The sequence below is a fragment of the Haliotis rubra genome, unplaced genomic scaffold, assembly GCF_003918875.1.
Source record: "Haliotis rubra isolate DU_JTF1 unplaced genomic scaffold, ASM391887v1 Scf180, whole genome shotgun sequence".
Taxonomy (NCBI): domain Eukaryota; kingdom Metazoa; phylum Mollusca; class Gastropoda; order Lepetellida; family Haliotidae; genus Haliotis; species Haliotis rubra.
Window position 1 is genome coordinate 601,574 of NW_025765781.1, and position 21,758 is coordinate 623,331.

General features: G+C 40.6%; 1 long non-coding RNA gene across 1 annotated transcript; it reads right to left on the reverse strand.

Annotated features, from left to right (window-relative positions):
- Window positions 1-6,917: 6,917 nt before the first annotated feature.
- LOC124273404 lies at window positions 6,918-15,544 on the reverse strand. Its single transcript, XR_006897641.1, has 3 exons — window positions 15,532-15,544; window positions 13,030-13,034; window positions 6,918-7,027 (listed from the first exon to the last, which is right to left on the reverse strand). It is a non-coding gene; the product is annotated as an uncharacterized LOC124273404 (long non-coding RNA).
- Window positions 15,545-21,758: the final 6,214 nt, after the last annotated feature.

Here is a 21,758-nt window from a genome sequence, read left to right on the forward strand (position 1 = left end):
AGCCGTTTCTATTCAAAAGCTTTTTCTTACAAAATGAGCCAATGTCCAAAGCACTCTGCAAACAACATCTGATATCTGGCTCGATGGTACTGGGGGTATTGAGGACAGATGAAGAGTATTGGAAGGTCATCGGTGCACGTGCAGAGGGATGATAACGATGATGAGGATGAAGACGGGCATCTGTCTGACAATACACACGTCTGGAAACCAATTTGCTTGGCAATAACATGTTTTTGTACCTTTCCCGGGGCTATGTTTATCTGTTGCTTGTGAGATTAGAAATTAGCAAAATAGAAAACGATAGGAAGACTTCTTCAGTAAGACATGACTGGATAGGTTTCAGTATTTAATGAATGTGACCAGTTGTGTTCGGTAAGGAAGGTAAACATTCATTGCGTAAGTAACGTGAATACTTTGAATAAATACGATATTTTTTCTGCATTGTAAAGGTTTCCAGGAATCGATGTTGGTGGGAGTCGATGGAAAGCAGGCAAGAATTGATGTGTTTTTTGTGTACTGACGTTTCAGGCACTTTCCCCAGCAACATTTCGGCAAACTGTTTGGTGTGATGACGGCAGTATCGTCCATAATTGGAGCCTTCCAGTTTCCCATGAGAAACTTCCTCATTAAAAAATACGCAGACACATTGCAGGTAAGCTGGTAACTTGTCATCGTTGTACTGACACACTGAAGGTAAGCTGGTAACTTGTCATCGTTGTACTGACACACTGAAGGTAAGCTGGTAACTTGTCATCGTTGTACTGACACACTGAAGGTAAGCTGGTAACTTGTCATCGTTGTACTGACACACTGAAGGTAAGCTGGTAACTTGTCATCGTTGTACTGACACACTGAAGGTAAGCTGGTAACTTGTCATCGTTGTACTGACACACTGAAGGTAAGCTGGTAACTTGTCATGGTAACACACTTGCCGGTAACTTGTCATCGTTGTACTTGACACACTGAAGGTAAGCTGGTAACTTGTCATCGTTGTACTGACACACTGAAGGTAAGCTGGTAACTTGTCATCGTTGTACTGACACACTGAAGGTAAGCTGGTAACTTGTCATCGTTGTACTGACACACTGAAGGTAAGCTGGTAACTTGTCATCGTTGTATTGACACACTGAAGGTAAGCTGGTAATTTGGCATCGTTGTACTGACACACTGAAGGTAAGGTATTAAATGGGCCTTGTTTTTATAGACACATTGAATGTATTAAATGGGATATGGTGTACAAACATATTGAAGGCAAGATATTAAATTGGCCTTGTACGGACGCATTGCAGGTATAATGTTAAATTGGCCTTGTTGTACGTACATACACATTGAAGGCAAGGTATTAAATGGGCCTTGTTGTACACGCGCATGAAGGTAAGGTTTTAAATGATCCTTGTTGTACAGGCTCATTGAAGGTAAGGTATTAAATGGGCCTTGTTGGACGGATACACTGAAGGTGGGGTATGAAATGGTCCTGAAAGAAAGGTTTTTACTGGTCCTTGCTGTACAGACGCATTGAAGGTGAGGTATTAAAATGACTTTGTTGTACAGAATCCCGTTATATCTTGTACAGAGATATTGTGGTAGTAGGTGTAGGTCTCATTACACGTAGTCATGTCGTTTAATAAATATTTTAATTCGATTGTTCGCCATCATTTTAAAACAGATCAATTTCAGTTTGTTACAGTCTGCTTAATGGAATGTACCGTTTTGAATTGTTTATAGTTGTTAATGAACTAAATGCATGCTTACCAATAGACAGTGCACTGTAAACCAAGCACACCCTGTAGCCTGGTCTGTCTGTGGAGTATGACAAGACTGAGATTGATTCAGCCGGAAGGATGATCACTGATAACGATGGTATGGTTCTATTGACGGACACAAACCGACCACTAAACGACCCCACGGATGATTCAGTAACATCTAGCCTTGTATAGTGCGGCCAGGTGCTCACCACGATGTACGTGTCAAAGTCAAAGGATTCCCTTTGCATTAATGTAGTTGGAATTCTTGATTGAGATACAATGTTGACATAACATCGGTTTCTTCATGTCGAACAAACCACAAACACAGACGTCCTTGTAATTAGTACCGGCTGGTGCTGTTAAGCCCCAGTCCACCAACTCTCGTTTCCTGTCTTTGTTGACGAGAAGCACGCGATAAAACGTGAAATTGCCCGAAATAGGATAGGATGGAACGTCAATACTGATTTTGTCAGCAGATGGAAAAGATTGATGTTTTATTGTTGATGTTTACGATAATTGATGTTTCATGCGTCTGGTATAAGACTGGTCATTCAGGGGATGCTAAACCTTAAGCTAAAACTGACCACACCACTGCCACCACAGCGTTTAAAACACTGTTTTGACATCCCAAACCGGAAGTAGTGTCATTAGACAGGAAGTCCGTATAACGTTGTAAAAGCTTACTAGACGCATGGGCCATCATTTTACTGCAGCATGTCTGTGGAACATCTCATCAGACAGTTAGTAGCACGGCTGTTTGTTTTAATCTTTCCTCTTCGGAGAAATAGCGTTTAGGATTATGTGATAAATCGCATTTCTAGTTCCAAGAGTGCCGTGGGACATGCGTCCCTTCCAATCAGTGTGGGAAGTTATATGAGTGAGTGAGTGAGATTTACGCCGCACTCAGCAATATTCCCGCCGTATGGCGGCGGTCTGTTAATATCCAAGTCTGGACCAGACAATCCAGTGATCAACAGCATGAGCATCGATCTACGCAATTCGGATACGATGACATGTGTCAACCAAGTCAGCAATCCTGTTAGTCCCCTCATATAAGCATGGGTTACTGAAGATCAATTCTCACCCGGATCTTCGTGGGTAGGAAGTTATATGAAAACCGTGAGCAGATATGTTTTTATTTAGATTAAGCATATTGATAAAAGGAATCTGTCAATCGAATCATGTTGTATCTTAATACCTTTTATAACGAAAAGAAAGCGACAATGCCATCCCCATAATGGCAGACATTAGCAGGTCTTGATTCCACACAATTACAGTGACAATTACAAACACGATTTTTATAACATTTTCGCGGATAAACACAAACTGCTTTTGGTCCTGGCAATTTCTGAAATTTTAGTGGAAATGCTTGTAGCGTGCTACGGTAATACGGAAGAGAAGTTAGCTGTCCCTGTGTTTATTATAGATGTGTTTTGCTGTAATTTAGTTAATGTGACATTTCACAAAACTGGGGTCAGTATTGGTACACATACAAGTCACCTTAAAGAGCGTGAGAGTAGAGCTGTCTAATACTAGTAAATGTCAACCCTTCGATATATAGAGTGAGTGAGTGAGTTTTAATTTAGCAATATTCCAGCAATATCACGGCGGGGGACACCAGAAATGGGCTTTTCATATTGTACTCATGTGGGGGAATCGAAACCGGGTCTACGGCGTGACGAGCGAACGCTTTAACCACTGGGGTACCTTTCCGCCCTTTGGTATACAGACACCAAGTAGACTGGACCCAAAGGAGTAAATGTACAAGAGTTTGGCGATGAGATCGTCTAGTTGTTACAGCGTTCGCTTATCACACCAAAGGTCTGGGTTCGGTTTTAGACATAAGTTTAATGTGTACATCTCATTCCTGGTGTCCACTGGGGTCATGTTGCTGGAATGATACTGAAAGCGGCGTAAAACCATACTCACTCATAGTCAGTCACTCACTAAATCCAACGGCTGTTTGAAGAAAAATGATTTGATTGATCAAATTCCATTGTCGTAAGAGGCGACTAACGGGATCGGGTGGTCAAGGTTCGCTGGCTTGGTTGACACATGTCATCGGTTCCCAATTGCGCAGATCAATGCTCATGCTATTGATCAATGGATAGTCTCGTCCAGACTCGATTATTTACAGACCGCCGCCATATAGCTGGAATATTGCTGAGTGCGGCGTAAAACTAAACTCACTCACTCACTCAAATTCCAGTTTACCACTGACAAGATATCAATTATTTCTTGTGATTTTCTTTACAAAAATATGACAGACATTTGTGAAAACGTACATGTGACATTTTAGTTTGCTACACAGTGTCGAGTTTGAAACCCTATCAATTCTTCTTGAGTCATATATCAAAAAATGTTTTTGAAGGTACTGTGTTACAAAATGGAACATCGTATTATATCTAAAATAGTTCCTCAGGCTTTGACATATGATAAGGAATTCACATTAACTTCCCATCGCTTTTTGAGAAGGATCTTCACCTTTTAACAAAACATAGTTTTACTCCGAAAAAGCGCAAAAAAGCGCAAAAACAAAAAAATTGGCCTTGTGAGGTGAAACTGTGTATTACGTCACGTTAAAGGTTATTGCACTGACGACATGTGCGTATAATATGGGTACAATTTTAACAAATATTTAAAGCATGTATTTCATACAAATAACAAAGTTGTTATCTCCTAAAGTGAGTGTGAGTGAGTGAATTTAGTTTTACGCCGCACTCAGGAATATTCCAGCTGTATAGCGGCGGTCTGTAAATACTGTAAAGTCTTGACCAGACAATCCAGTGATCAACAACATCGATGTACGCAATTGGGACACGATGGCATGTGTCAGCCAAGTCAGCGAGCCTGACCACCCGATCCCGTTAGTCGCCTTTTACGACAAGAATGGGTTACTAAAGTCCAATTCTAATTCGGATCTTCACGGTTCGTTTGGACCCTTTAAAGCGTTCAGTGTTTCGGTAAAAGTTTTGATAACGTCTGTTATTGTTTTATCAAATCCAATTTTAACTTTATTTACTTCAGCAATATTTATATCTACCGTTTATGAAAGTATGAGACAGGAAGCCAGTCAGCAGCTTCATCTGTGAGGCTTCGCCCGTCTGTCGATATTGTTATGACAATCCACCGAAAGTAGACCCCTTTCAACATTGAGTATGGGTCCAGCGATAAGTCGGAGACTCAATTCGCCGACCGGACGAAACCCTATGTGCAAACACCAAGCAAATACATGTATATTGATCGTTGATCTTTGCGACAAACAGTTTCAGGAAGCCGTAATGTCTGAAGATGCTTCAAAAGTAGTGTGCAACATGTGTTTATTTTGACACGAAGGAAGTCACACGTCTGATGACTTTTAGTAAATATTGCAAGAAAGCGTGTCAAAATAGATTACGGAACAAATTTTAAGCATGGCCGACAAGGCGGCCATATTGAAAATGTTATTGAATGTATTCTTACTATAGTGTTAAGTCCACTATATACTGTAATAAAAGTAGGGGATATTCTATTATTCCATTTATTTGGGGACCAAATTGTATGATTTTGTATAGATTTCGAAACTGATTATTCCATGCACAACGTGTCATGAATTTCTTGTAAGCGTTTTCATGATGTGCACGTGAACATGGTAAATTTCGAAATTTACAGGGAAACGTGTCAGTGTGTAACTGTACATTTCATGCCCATGATGATCCGAGTTGGAATTGATCTTCAGTAACCCATGCTTGTCGTAAGAGGCGACTAACGGATCGGGTGGTCAGACTCGCTGAATGGTTGATTCACGTCATCGTATCCCAATAGCGTAGATCGATGCTCATGCTGCTGATCACTGGATTGTCTGATCCAGACTCGATTATGTACAGACCACCACTGTATTGATGGAATATTGCATGTTCATTTCAATGATAAAAAACAGACCAAAGGTGTTTTGATACAGTGAACTCTGTATAATCCGACGCTCACTGGAACCGGGGAAAATGTCGGATTATACAGAGATTCGGATAACTCAATGTCTCCTTGCTTGAATACTTTTCAAACAGTACCATACATTGTAACTGGCTTATATCATGAAATTAATGCTTAATAGCTAATTTTTTGGTAAATATGGGAAAAAACAAATTATTCTGTATTTATATATACATGTATATCATTGGATTTATTATCTTCAGTACAATATACATACATGTACTACTATCACAATCATATTCAAACTTTCATGAAAATGTTCTCCATAGTAGACTGTAGATGAAAACGTTTCTTATCACTGCCAATGTTTGACTCGTACAACTTGACATATATATCTTGTCTCTTGATGATATCACATACAGTTATTCGGCCAATGTCATATTATAATTGAAGTTGACACCACTGACTCATTGGTAATTGATCTCACCAAATTAATTGATCCCTTTTCTCAGCCCATTCATCCGATGCTTGACAAAACATACCTAGGTCCTCACATTGGCCACTCAGCTTGTAAAAACAAAGGGACAAGCATTCTCACACTGCTAATTACCTCCAAATTAGCAAGTGCTGGCACCAAAGAGATTACCAGTAACAGGATGCTAGTTGTCAACTGGCCATTAACAATTCCGATAGCTAAAACAATGATAAGCTACTGGCATAAACAAGTGTCAGGAACGGAAAGACTATCGTGTGACCTTTTAACTTTGATCACATCAGATGTATCTTCCAACTATCAATCTCCTTGGGTTAGCCACATTGAATCAATATTAAACAACTGTGGTCTTTCATATGTATTACTGATGCCAAGCTTATATGACAGACAGTGGTTGGTTAGTATGATCGACACGATTCTCAGTGATCGTTTTTTTCAATCATGGAACAGTTCAGTTACTAACAGTTCAAAAGGCTTTTATTATAAATATTACAAGAAATTACCAATATTTGAAAATTACCTTTATCTACCAAAATCTACTCTTACCCTTTACTTAAATTTAGAACTACAAATAATAAACTTCAAATTGAAAAAGGTCGCTGGACCAATACACCAAAAGAAAATAGAACCTGCAACCTTTGTAATTCATCAGCCATAGCAGACGAATTTCATTACATTTTTCGATGTACATCACTTGAAAGTCATAGAAAAAATCTTATACCAATTAAATATACCAAAAATGTCAGCCTCCATTCTTTCAAATTACTCTTTTCATCCAGTAAAAGAAAGGAACTGAAATCCCTTGCAACATTTATAAATATTATTGCAACACGAGTGTCATAACCTCTCACTATCATGTTTGTTGTAGCCATTATATGTACTGCCATCTTGCACATCATACTGTATTATTATACCTTGTAATTCACTCTTATACCACCTTTGGTAGTCCTATGGAGAATAAAGAATCTGAATCTGAATCTGACAGGTTGATTGGTTGTTTTAGTCCAATATGGGGAGAGGATGTCGGATTGTACAGATTAGTAGTGCCAATGGGATCAGAAAATGGTGTCGGAATTCGGAATGTACATATGTCGGATTATTCAATGTTTAAATGATGATAATATAGAAGAACGCTGCCGGGACCCAAAAACTATGTCGGAATTCACAGATTGTCGGAAAATTCAGATGTCGGATTATACAGAGTCCACTGTATTGATATTAACTCCATTAAACGTTTTTCTACCTCTATCACGTTGGGAATGGCTTGGTGAAATTTACATGCTGTAAGTTCTAAGTCAGTAATACGCCGATTACAATCCGGATAGCAACAAACAATTAACTTTGATGACAGACGTCGACCTTGGCGATCAGGGGCGACAACTGGTCATAAGACCGTTTCATCAGAACGTATGTGCTACGAACCCGTTCTGAAAGTGGACATGAGCGTCACAGAGGTACAGGGGTACAGGGGTTGGAACGAGTGGACAGACGATTCGAAGTCGGCTACACAGATGGAACCTGCATGTCCGACGTCCAAGTGTTGTCCCTCGACTGACGGACCGCCAGTACTGAAAGACCTCGTTGGCAAAGAGCGGCAGCGCTGAACCAATCGTCGCAAACGTGATGTTTTCGGATAAATCAAGGCTTACAATATTGATTGACAGCGAATGAGTGTTTTTATACCGTTAACGTTAGACAGAACGATCGTTTTCGGGGTGGTTCAGTAATGGTATGGGGTCGGATCACTGTGACTGGCAGGACACCTTCATATGTTATTCCCGGACGTGTCACTGGCCAGAACTTCCGTGAAAACCTCCCGGAGGCACACGTGTTTTCTTTCGCGCGCCGACATGGACGTCGTTTTGTGTTTCCATGACTAGAAATGATAACGTTGTCTGCAGTTCGAGATTAGCAAATTTGAGAAGTTAGGCCATTATGCCCATTAGTACACGATCGCGATCTCATGATCACGCTGTTGATGATATATCGGGTTTGGGGCAGCTGTCGAGAACACCATAAGGCTGAAAGACCTGAGGTAACACGTGACCTGAATACGTCACAGTGGAATTCCCCTTTTGCACACGACAACTGTTCCATATCTACCACTACTTCTTCTTTCAACGAAATTCGCAAATCAAGCCCATCAAAAAGAAATTATGTTACAAGAATATAAGCATCGTTTGGGTAATAAACAGAGATTTTAATGAACACTCGATGACTACCTTTAATACAGTTCTGATTAACCGTGCTAACCTGTTTTTCTTTTCAGGTGAACATCTTGCTCCTTCTTCTGTCCGTCGTGTCAATGGGCCACCCCCTCAACGTCTGGAACCACTGCCGGCGCCGTCTAATCAGGGACCCGTCGCGACACGACGATCGACAACGACGCGAAGTCAGCACCACGCATCTGACGTCACACCAGGACGTGGATGACGCACGTATCCCAGAAGGCAACGGTGAAGTAATCGAGTCCATGCCGGAACTACTTCCGAGGGAGATCCCCGACACCAACGGCGACATTGTTGTCGTGTACGATGGATCTGATCGCCACGGGGAGGAGGTGAACGACACCCACATCTAACGGGCAGTATTTTTTACACATTTACGAGTACGGTCAAACACTGTTGTGTCGAAGTTGAAGGAACCTGCGAACACTTCGAGGTATCCGAGGTTCGACGCAACCGAAAAATGATGACTGAATAAAGAACACAAAGGGACAAAGCCTTTCCTTCGAGACAAAAATAAGTTCGACATATCAAAGTTCGGCACGACGGTGTTTGTATATATTTTATCAACTATGGGACACCACATTTTCTGTGCGCTCAGTTCTTTGAAGGGTAAAGTTGAAATTATTTTGTAAATGATAGATTTTAGGATGTGGTCCAGAATGCAATCAGGTCTTGGGTCGATGTATCGAAGCTGGGTTAAGGCCAGTATTCCAATTATATTACTGAGTGTCTGCCTAATCAGGGAGGAAAACCTGGAGTAATGCCCGTCTCAGTCGTTTACAACTTCTCGCGAAAGTTCGCACAGGTATGGTGCAGAGAAAACCGGAAACACGATCGGGACGGACCGGCATTCGAACCCACGGTAATAGGATTCTGGCGTGCTCAAGGGAGGCAACTCTGCACAGCGATTTGCAGCGCCTATAACGACAGAGCCCTCCATGGACTTGTTTTGTATGGAACAGACATTTGTTTGCATGAGGAGCATGATATTTGACTGTGTCTACACAGGACACTATGATACTGCTATATTAGAACGGCTCCCACGTAACGAGTCACGTGACACAACATGGCGGATGTTGTTAGCAGATGTAACTGTTCAAAGTGTTTGTTCGTGTTCAAACGAAACTGTATATACCCATATGTAATAATATGTCTTTGATTACAAATTACACACGCCTGGATTATACGGCGGATACTCTTTTTAGGTTTGGAGAATGGTATACGGTAAATTCATGCAATATCCGAACTCAACTATTGTCCGAGGTTTCATATAGCGGAATGTGCCGAGTGGATCGGAATGCATAATTAGCTGACACGGGCTGATACAACTTCAGTAACGGTAGAACGGTAGAACTGTCATTTTGTGAAGCCATCCGTATTTGTTTGTTCTCATCCCTATCCTCAGTCAGCAACAGAAGTATTTTCTTCACTACTTTTGTAACTTATTTAATGAAATTTTAAAATTCATAATATATTTCGTTAATATGTTAATGTGAATTCAGAAAGATCAAGCTGACCTGCTTTTGTTAAGGAGTGTGTAGGGATGAGAGAATATCTGTTCATGACATCACTGGAAGATTAGCTGACAGCCTTGCAGCAGACAACGTGACAGATTCAGTATGTGGGTTACGCCTAGCACTGACTTGATTTGACCCGATAGTACTCGCCACTGGAAACTAAATACAAATATAACGATTATTAAAGTAGATAGCAAATGTAGTGCGAATACTGAAAGGTGAGAAAAGAAACACAAGCCAGACCGGAGATGAAGATTATTTCTTTAAAAACGCTCTTGCAGTTTCTGTCACAATCTAATGTTCCTTATCGCCTGAATGTGTTTTTACTTCGTAAGTATCAGCACACACGTAGCTATTTCCATATATTGATATTCACGATCGTTCTTTCTAATTCAAATGGAAAGGACTATCAATCGGAAGCGTATTCGAGCCGCAGTTTACATCTACGTAGACGATATTTACATCTACGTAGCTGATACTTACATCTACGTAGACGATACTTACATCTACGTAGCTGATACTTACATCTTCGTAGCTGATACTTACATCTACGTAGACGATACTTACATCTACGTTGTTGATATTTACATCTACGTAGAAGATACTTTCATCTTCGTAGCTGATACTTATATCTTCGTAGTTAAAATATACATCAAGATGGATGATACGTACATCTACGTAGAAAGTACAAACATATAGGTAGTGGATTCTTACATCTAAGTAGATATATCTACGTAGCTGATGCCTACATCTACCTAGATGATTATTATGTTTATCATCCAAACCGCGTTCCACAGGAGATGTTGTGCGAGATCAAATGATATTTCCTAGGAGATATCGTTTTGACAATAGATTTTGTACAATGCCCTGACGTCATCAAATACATAACTCACAATGATATGACGTCAAAACCCCGATGACGACACAATGCAAGTCTAATGGCAGGACCGTGTTCAGAGATGTACATTTTTCATTGAAAACTAATGAAGAGTGATTTTTATGATAAATAGAATCTCACCCTCGTGTCTACTGATATCAAATATATCAACACTCGTTGATAAAAGTAAAAATATCCTCGGCAAGCCTCGGATATTTGTAACTTTATGAACTCGTGGTGATATATTTGATATCAAAAGACACTTGGGGTAGATTCTCTATATGTAATATAATCGTGCGTTTCGTTACTCAGACCCTAGCTGGGTATAATTTATATCATTTAACCAAACTGTAGCGTATTTACTTTATTTAATATTCATACAGGAACTCAATCAAAACATATAGAGTTGGAAAACCAAATACATTGTCATTATAAATGAAGCAGACCCAGAACTGTTGTCGATTACTCGTGAAAATGTGGTTAATATCGATAATTTGGTCGTATATAATGCCTTCTCTCCATTAGATATATCACGTACGCCCATATACGTTAGTATCTTCTACGTAGATGATAATATTGTTGTCCACTGTAGTAGTAATACGCTCCCATACTACACGCTGTAGCGAAGATCAGCGGACAATCGTCGTGTCGAACCAGGTGAATGCTAGTATTCGCACGTATACATGTGTCGGTGTTAAAGTATTTGAAGTTGTGCGGATAATGTGACTTCGCCCTCGGACAGGTCACTCTCAGAACTGACCCGCGCCTCCTTCAGGCCTTTACAAATCCGGGATGCGTGTTTGGAGCCGCCCAATCTAACTGCCCTTAGTCTGATACTCTATTCATATTGTTATCTTGTCTTGTGTTACAGTGACATGGCCGTGTCTTGTGTTATGGTAACATGGCAGTGTCTTGTGTTATGGTGACATGGCAGTGTCTTGTGTTATGGTGACATGGCAGTGTCTTGTGTTATGGTAACATGACAGTGTCTTGTGTTATGGTGACATGGCAGTGTCAGGGGAAGCTATGGTAAAATTGCTCCAAGCGTTATCTCATTCGTGAGTCTTTCACGCACAGAGACAAGGAGTAATCATTCATGCGCTATTAGGGAGAGGGGTAACATATATATTTTGTAAATGTATATGTTTGTTTTTATACTTTCGTTACTTATCGTTGGACCTGAATCAAGAAATCGCGTATTTTTGTTTGGCTGGTTGGTTCTTTTTGTACGTCTAGCTATGCATCGTTCGTCGTGATTAAGAAAATGTACAGTACCGGGCAAAGTAAGCATACGCTCACGTTTTGGGATAGCTGACAATGAAACAAACAAGGAATAGTTATTCGATTTTTTATGAAATCCAAATTTCTCGTGTCTACTTACTTTCTCCCTGCAATTTAAATTAAAGTAAGTGAATTAAATCTTTGTCCTTTATCTAATTTAGGTCGAAAAATTGTAATGAACAGTTGTTTTGGTTAAGTTTTATAATTCCAGTGTCTTATTAACCATGGCCTCTTGTATTTAAAACTGTCCGACACAAAAATAGCTTACGCTTGAAGATTGGATGGCAGTAAAAGCACAAATTTTATCAGGTTGTTACTAGGCTGAAAAGTTTACCTTCAGATTACAGCTTGGATATCTGCATGAAATATATAACAACGGTACAACCCTTCCCATGTTCGTTTAATTTTCGGCACTATCAAACATGAGTGTATACTGTCTTTTGTCCGACAGTGTAGGCCATTCTACAGAACGTCTTGAATAGCTTTGGTTAATTGTTCATTTCAGGAATGAGCAATGTGCCTATGTTTGTATAATGGTGTATATATGTATGTGTCTTTGTATAAGTGGCGGCGCAAGTGGTAAAGGTTTTTAAAGCGCCTCAATTTGTTTGCAGGATCGTTGATCGTTCGAATATCACTGATTATGGTCCTTGATCGCGCCACCAGAGGTTGTGCACGCCTATGACCCTAGCTAACGTTAGACCCTAGCTCCTTAGACTGGTCCGATAACGGACTTTGGTTGTTCAGCACCCGTGCGGGGCGGTGGGGTAGCCTAGTGGTTAAAGCGTTCGCTCGTCACGCCGAAGACCCGGGTTCTATTCCCCACATGGATACAATGTGTGAAGCTCATTTCTGGTGTCCCCTCCATGATATTTCTGGAATATTGCTAAAAGCGGCGTAAAAAAACAAACTCACTCACTCAGCACCAGTGCTTTTGTGTCGCGGGTGACTAACTGAAGACAATAACAACATTCGTCACTTATTCTTATATTGCCCCAAATATCAGGAACCTGTTACCTGTTAGGATGACAAATAACATCGTTATATAGTCTGTTTGCAGCGATTCGAATTGCTATTATTGGTTTGTATTACAAGGGGATAAGCGTAGTAGTTGGAACAGTGAAACAAATGCACGTGCGGTGCGTGATGAACGTTAACTTAGACCAACCCTACTTGTTCTCGGTGTTTCATTTAATGTGCATACCCCCTTGTAATACAAACCAATAATAGCGATTTGAAACTTTGATCGTTTGTTAAACAACTTTTATCTTAAGTTGAATAAAATTCTCAGATTTAAATTTTCAATTGGCAAGGTAAAATTATGAGGATTCGCAATCTTAATTTCACTATATTCGATTTACTTTTTTGTTTAAAGTGAAATTCATCGGTACGTTTTCGCTGCAAACAGACTATAGAAGCTGTCAAAGTGTATGCCAAAAATAACAGACCAATAGACATTAACTTGTTGAATGTCTTTCAGAGTAGGATAAGTCAGTGCGTGATGTTGTCAAAGACAGAACGCAGGTACTGAAGAGATAAAACCGAATTGAATATCCACCCACTTTGACTCAGACAGTTGTCATCCAAAGTCTGGCTGCATTGATCTAATCTCTATTGTTGACATCAAATAACATGACCATTATGTGTTAGCTTCGCTGTTATTTGATCAAAGGACTTGTATGAGTGACTTGTAAAGCCAAGCCACATATAAGACCAGTATGTTCACTGAGGAAGTAATCTGACAGTAACAGGCGTCAGTATTGGTTTGGGTTGAACACATGTCCATTCTTCTTACGACTGGAACCCGAAGCTCTATGAAGACAAAAAGGGACGCATAATGAAATATACCACCGAATCCCTGTCCCAGACATCAACGACCATTCTTCCTACGATCAAAGGACTTTATATTTACAGATTATTTACAAATTGAATACCATATAGATTCTAATAAGAACGTCAAAGGAAACGAACCAATTCCAATTCTGTCAAAGAGTCTGATAGTATGAACAGCACTTCACACAAGACAGACTTCAGGACAATTCCATGTATATGTGTCATAGATAAAGTTATATCTCTATATTCAAATATTCACAATTTCTTTACAAAGATTAAAGCAAATATGAAGTTTTCTGATGATACATAATGTAAAATGCCGGACTTTCTTATAGATAACAGTGAGTGAGTGGGTTTAATTTTACGCCACTTTTAGCAATATTCCAGCACTATCACACCGGGAGACACCAGAAATGGGCTTCACACATTGTACCCATGTGGGGAATCAAACCCGGATCTTTGGCGTGACGGGCGAACGCTTTAACCACTAGGCTACTCCACTCCACGTGTCCATTCGCGCCACTCATCGCTACCCCACCGCGCTCACAGATGACAGCTTTGTTTAATTAGGAATAGCATATACGAAGGGAGGCCGGCATCTCTATAGGCACAAGTCTTGCCCCCACACTTGCTCAACTGTTTTGCTATGTATATTGTGATGTGGCAGTGATGATCGTTGTGAAAATTTGGGTATTTATTGTTAGAGACACCAAATGACTGAAACGTCCGTAAAATATCGATTGCTTTGAATGGCGAGATCAAACAGGAAAAGTACAGAGTTACCTCCCTTAGTACTGACAATCCCTATACAGACATGGCCGTTAAAGAAGTTTAGGTTGGGACATTTTCTATAAAAGAGCGAGTCGCAGGCGATTCGAAGCCTTTTACGAACCGATTCGCGATTCATCTACTTACCAAGTGCACTGTGGAAGAATCTGAAATTTTGAGTGCACGTACATAGGTTTTATGGCCTTTTAGTAAGTAATGCTGATACTCTATTTGACCGGTTATCTCCCAATTGACAGACACCCATTTGACAGACACCCAATTGACAGACACTGAACTAGAAGGTTAATTAGGGTAACGCCTACGGGTATAATGGAACAGTCCACTGTCTAGTGAGTAGAGCAGGGTGAGCCTGAAACAGGTTCGTTACTGAGAAGTTTGATTGTGGGTAAATAGAACTTTGTTGTGATTAAATGATAAATGATTTCTCTTCTCAAAATTGTTTGAAAATTGCGTTTCAAACTTACAACGGTATGTTCTAGTATAATTTGTTAACTGTTCCTTGGGCGTGTGATATCATTTACCGATTTCATTATTAGTTACGTACAAATCAATGTTTGGAGTAACATTTGCGTTTTAATTTCAGACTCCTTACAATATCAGTGGTAATTTCTGTTCAAACGGTTTTAATTTTTTAATTAGAACTGAAGCTTTATAGTCTGATAATCGAGTATGTTCAAGCAATGTCCTGATTTACCCGTCGGAACTAGAAATAATAGGGACAAGTGACAGTTCCTTGTCTTTTTCATATTTTAGAGTGACAAAACTATCCTCAAAAAGGTATGACAAGAGGAATGATCTTTCCCATAGTAAACGTTCCCTTTATGTCCACAAATATTTCAGCTACTCCAGAAATATCTACCTATTATACTGTGAATGTGGAACAGTCGAGCATGCCTGTACTAACGACTATAAAAGTGTTTGGTCAGAGTTACATCCTTCAAGGCCTTAGAAACCTTTCAGATATTTTTATGGTAGACGTGTGGATAATATATCCAACTTTAACTTGGCCGTGACAAAAATTATGCCCGATGCAGTTCCCCATTTTGACAACTGTATCATATATTCAAGAGTTTTTCCAGGTGAACAATTGACTTGTCTTTGCATATGTTTGTGATGGTTTCTACCTGCTGGGCAGCATACTCTCAACTTTTTGGTGAACACATGGTATCACCACTATTGATAGTGGAACACATGTTCATTATGTAGTCGGGGCAGTGGGGTAGCCTAGTGGTTAAAGTGTTCGCTCGTTCGCTAGACCCGGGTTCGATTCCGCACATAGGTACAATGTGTGAAGCTCATTTGTGGTGTCCCCCGCCGTGATATTGCTGGAATATTGCTAAAAGCGGCGTAAAACTAAACTCACTCATTCTGTTGTCGGAATCGTACAATGAATCCGGCGTTTATCAGAGAACAAACTAGTTTATTTAGTTTATTTATGCTTATACTTTTACTTTTGATCAGCAAAAGACTTTTGTTGCTTTTACTTAAGATCATACAAATAATTTATTCCCTTTTACTTAATAAATAGAATGTGTTTCTGCTTTTCACCACATCACATTGTAGATGCGCCACTTACTTCGTTCCGACATTTAGGGACCGTTCATAATTTATGGCTAGGGGTGATGATGATTTTTAAGGGGGTCATAAATTTTGTACACATGTGTGGGGGTGTCAGCAATTTTGTACATAAAAATATTTAAAACTTATGCTTTAAAAATATGGAAAGGGGAGGGGGGTCATTGACTTTGTACATGACATGCAGGGGGGTCACTTACTTTGTACATAAATTTTAGGGGGTTCATTCACATTGTACGTGCTTCTCAATAAAAATCATCATCATCCCCCCTAGCCATAAATTATCAACTGTCCCTTATGTCGAACTTATGTTTATGTGGGCGTAAACTTGGCTCATTCCAGTTTCGTGTATGCCAAACATTGTCACTTGTTGTATATTGTCGACTTGAATGGCAACTGGAGTTCTTCGCTGGAAGGAGGCCAGTTGTGTGTTTTTGTGTTGGTATTATGGAATATTCAAACTATGCCTGCTTTTTCATGATATATATTTGATATTGTCTGGATATGTATTTTGTGTGGACTATTTCATATTGTACATGACGATGTATTTTCAATATGTGGGTATTTTAATCAACAAACAAATAAACAAATGACCATATACGGAGTTTTGTGCTTCTTAACGACTTGAACCATTTCGAGAGGAAAATGGACATAAGAGAAAAACTTGAGAACGTTAACGTCAACGGAGGAATACCTTGGCGGGATGGTGAAGACAACAACAAAAGCCACTGAGTGAGTGAGTGCACCTCTTTTAGCAATATTCCAACAATATCACGGCGAGGGACACCATAAATGGGCTTCACACATTGCACCCATGTTGGGGATCGAACCCAGGTCTTTGGTGTGACTAGGCTACTCCTCCAACGATGATGACGAGGAGAAGATGTCCATTCACTCCACTCATTGTTTCATTGCCTTGGGGAGTATAGAAGTCATGCTGCTTTGTGAGACGTGACTCGACAACAGTCACAATATTCTAATCCTACTTGGTACCCATTTACTGATGGTTGAACACAGGCATATTTCGAACATATTTAAACTCACTCACGATGTCATCGCATGTACTTCTCGTGGTAAATGTGCAGTTAAATAAACATCGTAAACCCAAAGTCACTGTGTTCTTTAATCTGATTGGTTGAAAAACGTAATCAAATGGTATTTGATTTTCGGAAATTCTCTGCGTATTAATACATACAAACATCGCTCACACCATTGTATTGTTACGTCGTCAGCTGTGATGACGTCATTAAAATCATATTGTGACGTAAAGTCCGAATGACGTCACAAATCAGCAGTTCCAGATGCTACATTGGAGATGACATTTCACTGCTGTACCCGTACTTGATGTCAACGAGTGACGCCGTCGGTTCCAAATGAATTCCCGTGCTTCAAATACTCAATAACACCCAGAAATTGGCCAACACATGATGTTTATTTCCTAAGCGACACGATGCTTTATATCTAACCTGAATTTTCTCATATACTAGCAACATCATAGAATTTATCTGGCGTGAAAGGGAAGGGTTCCACCTTGCACTTGTTGCTGATTCACCTAAGACGTTCAAGCTGTGTGGGTCCGAAAGAAATGAACGGTAAATCACCAGTGACACAATCCGGTGTTTTTGTGCTGAAAGAAACGTGTTATATTACACATTGTCCTAGCTACCATTCTTAAAATGTCACATAAAGTTATCGCTAAATTCTTAGAAGAAACGTCCACTAATCTGTGCGTTACATTAAAAACACCACTAAATGGCACGGAGGACGGTATACAATAATATAATAGAATATGTAGTCATTGATAAATGGATTTGTTTGTTGTTTAACCCCGCATTCAGCAATATTCCAGCTATATGGCGGCGGTTTCTGAATAATCGAGTCTGGGCCAGACAATCCAGTGATCAACAGCATCAGCATTGTTCTGCGCAATTGGGATATATCCCAACTGCATTGAACAAGGAAAGGAATGTAGGTCCCGGTTAGTTCTATTTTCTAACCCATAAAATACCCACACTAATAAGGATGGTATTGTAGAACAGTACAAATGACTTGTAAAAATATTTTTTGAAGTTATATTCAATGTTTCTCAAACCAAATTAAAGGGTTTCATTAGGCGAGGCAAGGGCTCTTGTATACAAGTTAAGAGCCTAGAGTAACATTACTATCAAGATATGAATGGTATCGTTCCAGAATACATCACTAGGGTCCAAAATACAATGAAGTGGAAGACACCATACACATAATAGGAATGAAAAATGCCTCGAGCTGAAATGTGTCAAAACAAAGACATGTGTCAACCAAGTCAGTGAGCCTGACCACCCGATCCCGTTAGTCGCCTCTTGAACAATCATGGATTGCTGAAGACCAATTCTAACCCAGATCTTCACGGGTCTGACAAATGGAGCGTAAAGAAAAGAAATGCCAATTTCAGTGATGAGTGAGTATTAGTTTTACGGGGAGGACACCAGAAATGGGCTTCACAATTTACCCATATGGGGAATCGAACCAGAGTCGTCGACTCGACGAGCGAATGCTTTAACCACTAGACTTCCCCACTGCCCTTCAGTGAAGACTACAAATGAACATAATTTTAAAAGGTGTACCATTTGGCATGTTTTTGTTTCTTGGGATCCCAAAAATAAGGTCAGATCACAATTATGACACTCGTATCAATCACCTCATCGCTAAACAACTCATTTCTAGGTTCCTTACTATGTCTACCAGGTTCAATTCTCAGATGACTAGAGCAACATCGCAAGCATATCTAAACTTATCACATGTTAAAGTGGTAATATACAATTCTGTTGAAAAACTGTGTTTATACATACAATACAAATACGCTTGAAAATACCACTGAAAGCGAAGGCATGTAGTGACGTGAGGGGAACACAAATCCATCACTATGGTCTCATTAAACCACCTATTGATTTATCGATCTTTATCTTGTCTCAATGATCAATATACACAAGCCAATAATAAACTGACAGTTACAGTATCTAGTCCGTGCAGTTCTTGAGGCTCACAGGGGCGGCGGGGTGGCCCAGTGGTTAACGCGTTCGCTTGTCACGCCGAAGGCCCGGGTTCGATTCCCCACATGAGCACAATGTGTGAAGCCCATTTCTGGTGTCCCCCGCCGTGATATTGCTGGAATATTGCTAAAAGCGGCGTAAAACCATACTCACTCACTCTTGGACAGCAGAATACCACCTCACTCACTCACATCTACGATTGTATCTAATACTACACTGATTTCATGTGTGCTTCATTTTAGCCACCATCAAGCAGGAGTGGATACTCTATTTTCGCAAGCCAGTTAATATCGATGCAGTCGAGCTTTTGAAACATCAGTGCTTGACAGTAATGTTTTTTGGGTTTGTTTTTTAACGCCGCACTCAGCAATATCCCAGCTATATGGCGGCGATGAACACACAATGCCATTTATAGAAAGTGGTCAAATGCAACATGTTATATATGATGGCGGTCTGTAAATAATCGAGTATGGACCAGACAACCCAGTGATCAACAACATGAGCATCATTCTACGCATTTGGGAACCGATGACATGTGTCAACCAAGTCAACGAACCTGACCACTCGATCCCGTTAGTCGCCTATTACGACAAGCATATGTTGCTGAAGATCAATTCTAACCCGGACCTTCACGGGTCACAACGCCACTCACTCACCCACATAAGAGACCAACGCTCTATCAACACAACAGTGCCGCGCAGCACGTTTTCAGTTATAATCATCATGCAACAGAGCTTCCACCCAACTGATCGATGGTTATACTATTGATCCCTGGATTCTCTGGTCCAGACTCAATCATTTACAGACCGCCGCCATATAGCTGGAATATTGCAGTGTGCGGCGTTAAACAATCACACCAAGCCAAGCTTGAAGCAGCTTTGAACAGTGGGAGCGAAGCCCGAAGTAATGTACGTTTTAGACGTTTACTGCTTTGGTGAGTGAGTGAGTGAGTTTAGTTTTACGCCGCACTCAGCAATATTCCAGCTATATGGCGGCGGTCTGTAAATAATCGAGTCTGGACCAGACAATCCAGTGATCAACAGCATGAGCATCGATCTGCGCAATTGGGAACCGATGACATGTGTCAACCAAGTCAGCGAGCCTGACCACCCGATCCCGTTAGTCGCCTCTTACGACAAGCATAGTCGCCTTTTACGACAAGCATGGGTTACTGAAGACCAATTCTAACCCGGGACCTTCACGGGTACTGCTTTGGTGAAACCAACGGGAACGGGAATGGTGCAGTCAAACCTAGAAACATGAATGTATAATGGGCGGAACGGGGATTCGAACTCACGATCATTGTGTTCTGGCGATCAACTCTGCACAGATCAGGGATGACGATAGAGCCGCCCGTGACCCCGATCTTTATGTGAATTGCTCTAGGATTTCATCATAATAGCGCTGGGTAAAGTTGCCTTGTACTTTCAGTTTTAGAGAACCGCCCACATCATTACCTTCCCACCGCAACATTTGTCGACCCCAGGTTTGCAGTTGTTGTCAAAACGTGCATGACGATGCTTATGTTGCTTGAAACTTGACTAATTGGTCAACCACCAGTTTTCCGTCCGCTTCGGTCATTCGCTGGGCGCTAAGCTGCCATAAACATACCTACGTACCATGTCTTTGGTACCAATACCAAGGCCTTGAGGTGTTGCCCTGGAGATGCTTGCCTGGAGACACACCACTACTATAACTGTGCACTCACTACACGGCCATCTTGACCATACACGCTGCAGCTTCATGGAGTCATTTCACGTCCTCCAGGATTTGTAATATTATTTACAGCAAAATTACCACTTTTAACGATGTCTTCTTAGTATAACAGACCGCCTCCTTGGCGTAGTGGTTAGGGCGTCCGCCCGGAGAGCGGAAGGTCGCGGGTTCGGTCCCCGACCGCGTCATACCAAAAGACCTTAAAATATGGTACTTGTTGGTTCCTGCCTGGCGCTCGGCATTAATGGGTACAAGGACTGGTCGGCTCGGAGTCAGTATAATGTGTCTGAGTGGGGTATTCATGCTTCACTGCGGCATGGTTTCTCAGTGGGCTAGCACTATAAAACCAGCTTAAGTCTGGGCTAGTACAAGCAGCCGCACATACACATACACACGCATGCACGTCGTCATATGAGCGAAATATTCTCAAGCACGACGTTAAACCCAATTTCACCTCACCACCTCGTAGTATAACATTACTCCAGTGTTCATTTTAAAAGAATTATGTATAGTTTTACACCGCTTTCAGCAACATTAATTCCAGCAATATCACGGTGGACATTTCATGAAATTTGTCATGTACTGAAATACACACCTGGTGTAGAATTAATTGTCTGTCAGTTAAACGCTCAGGGTCTGTGTTCTCTTTGGACACACACAAGCTGACACCCCTAGATGATATAGTGTATAAACCGTAAAACAACTCACTCGGTCATGAGTTTATTTGACTGTTTGCTCACAAAGTGACGCAAGCTTCATCTTGATA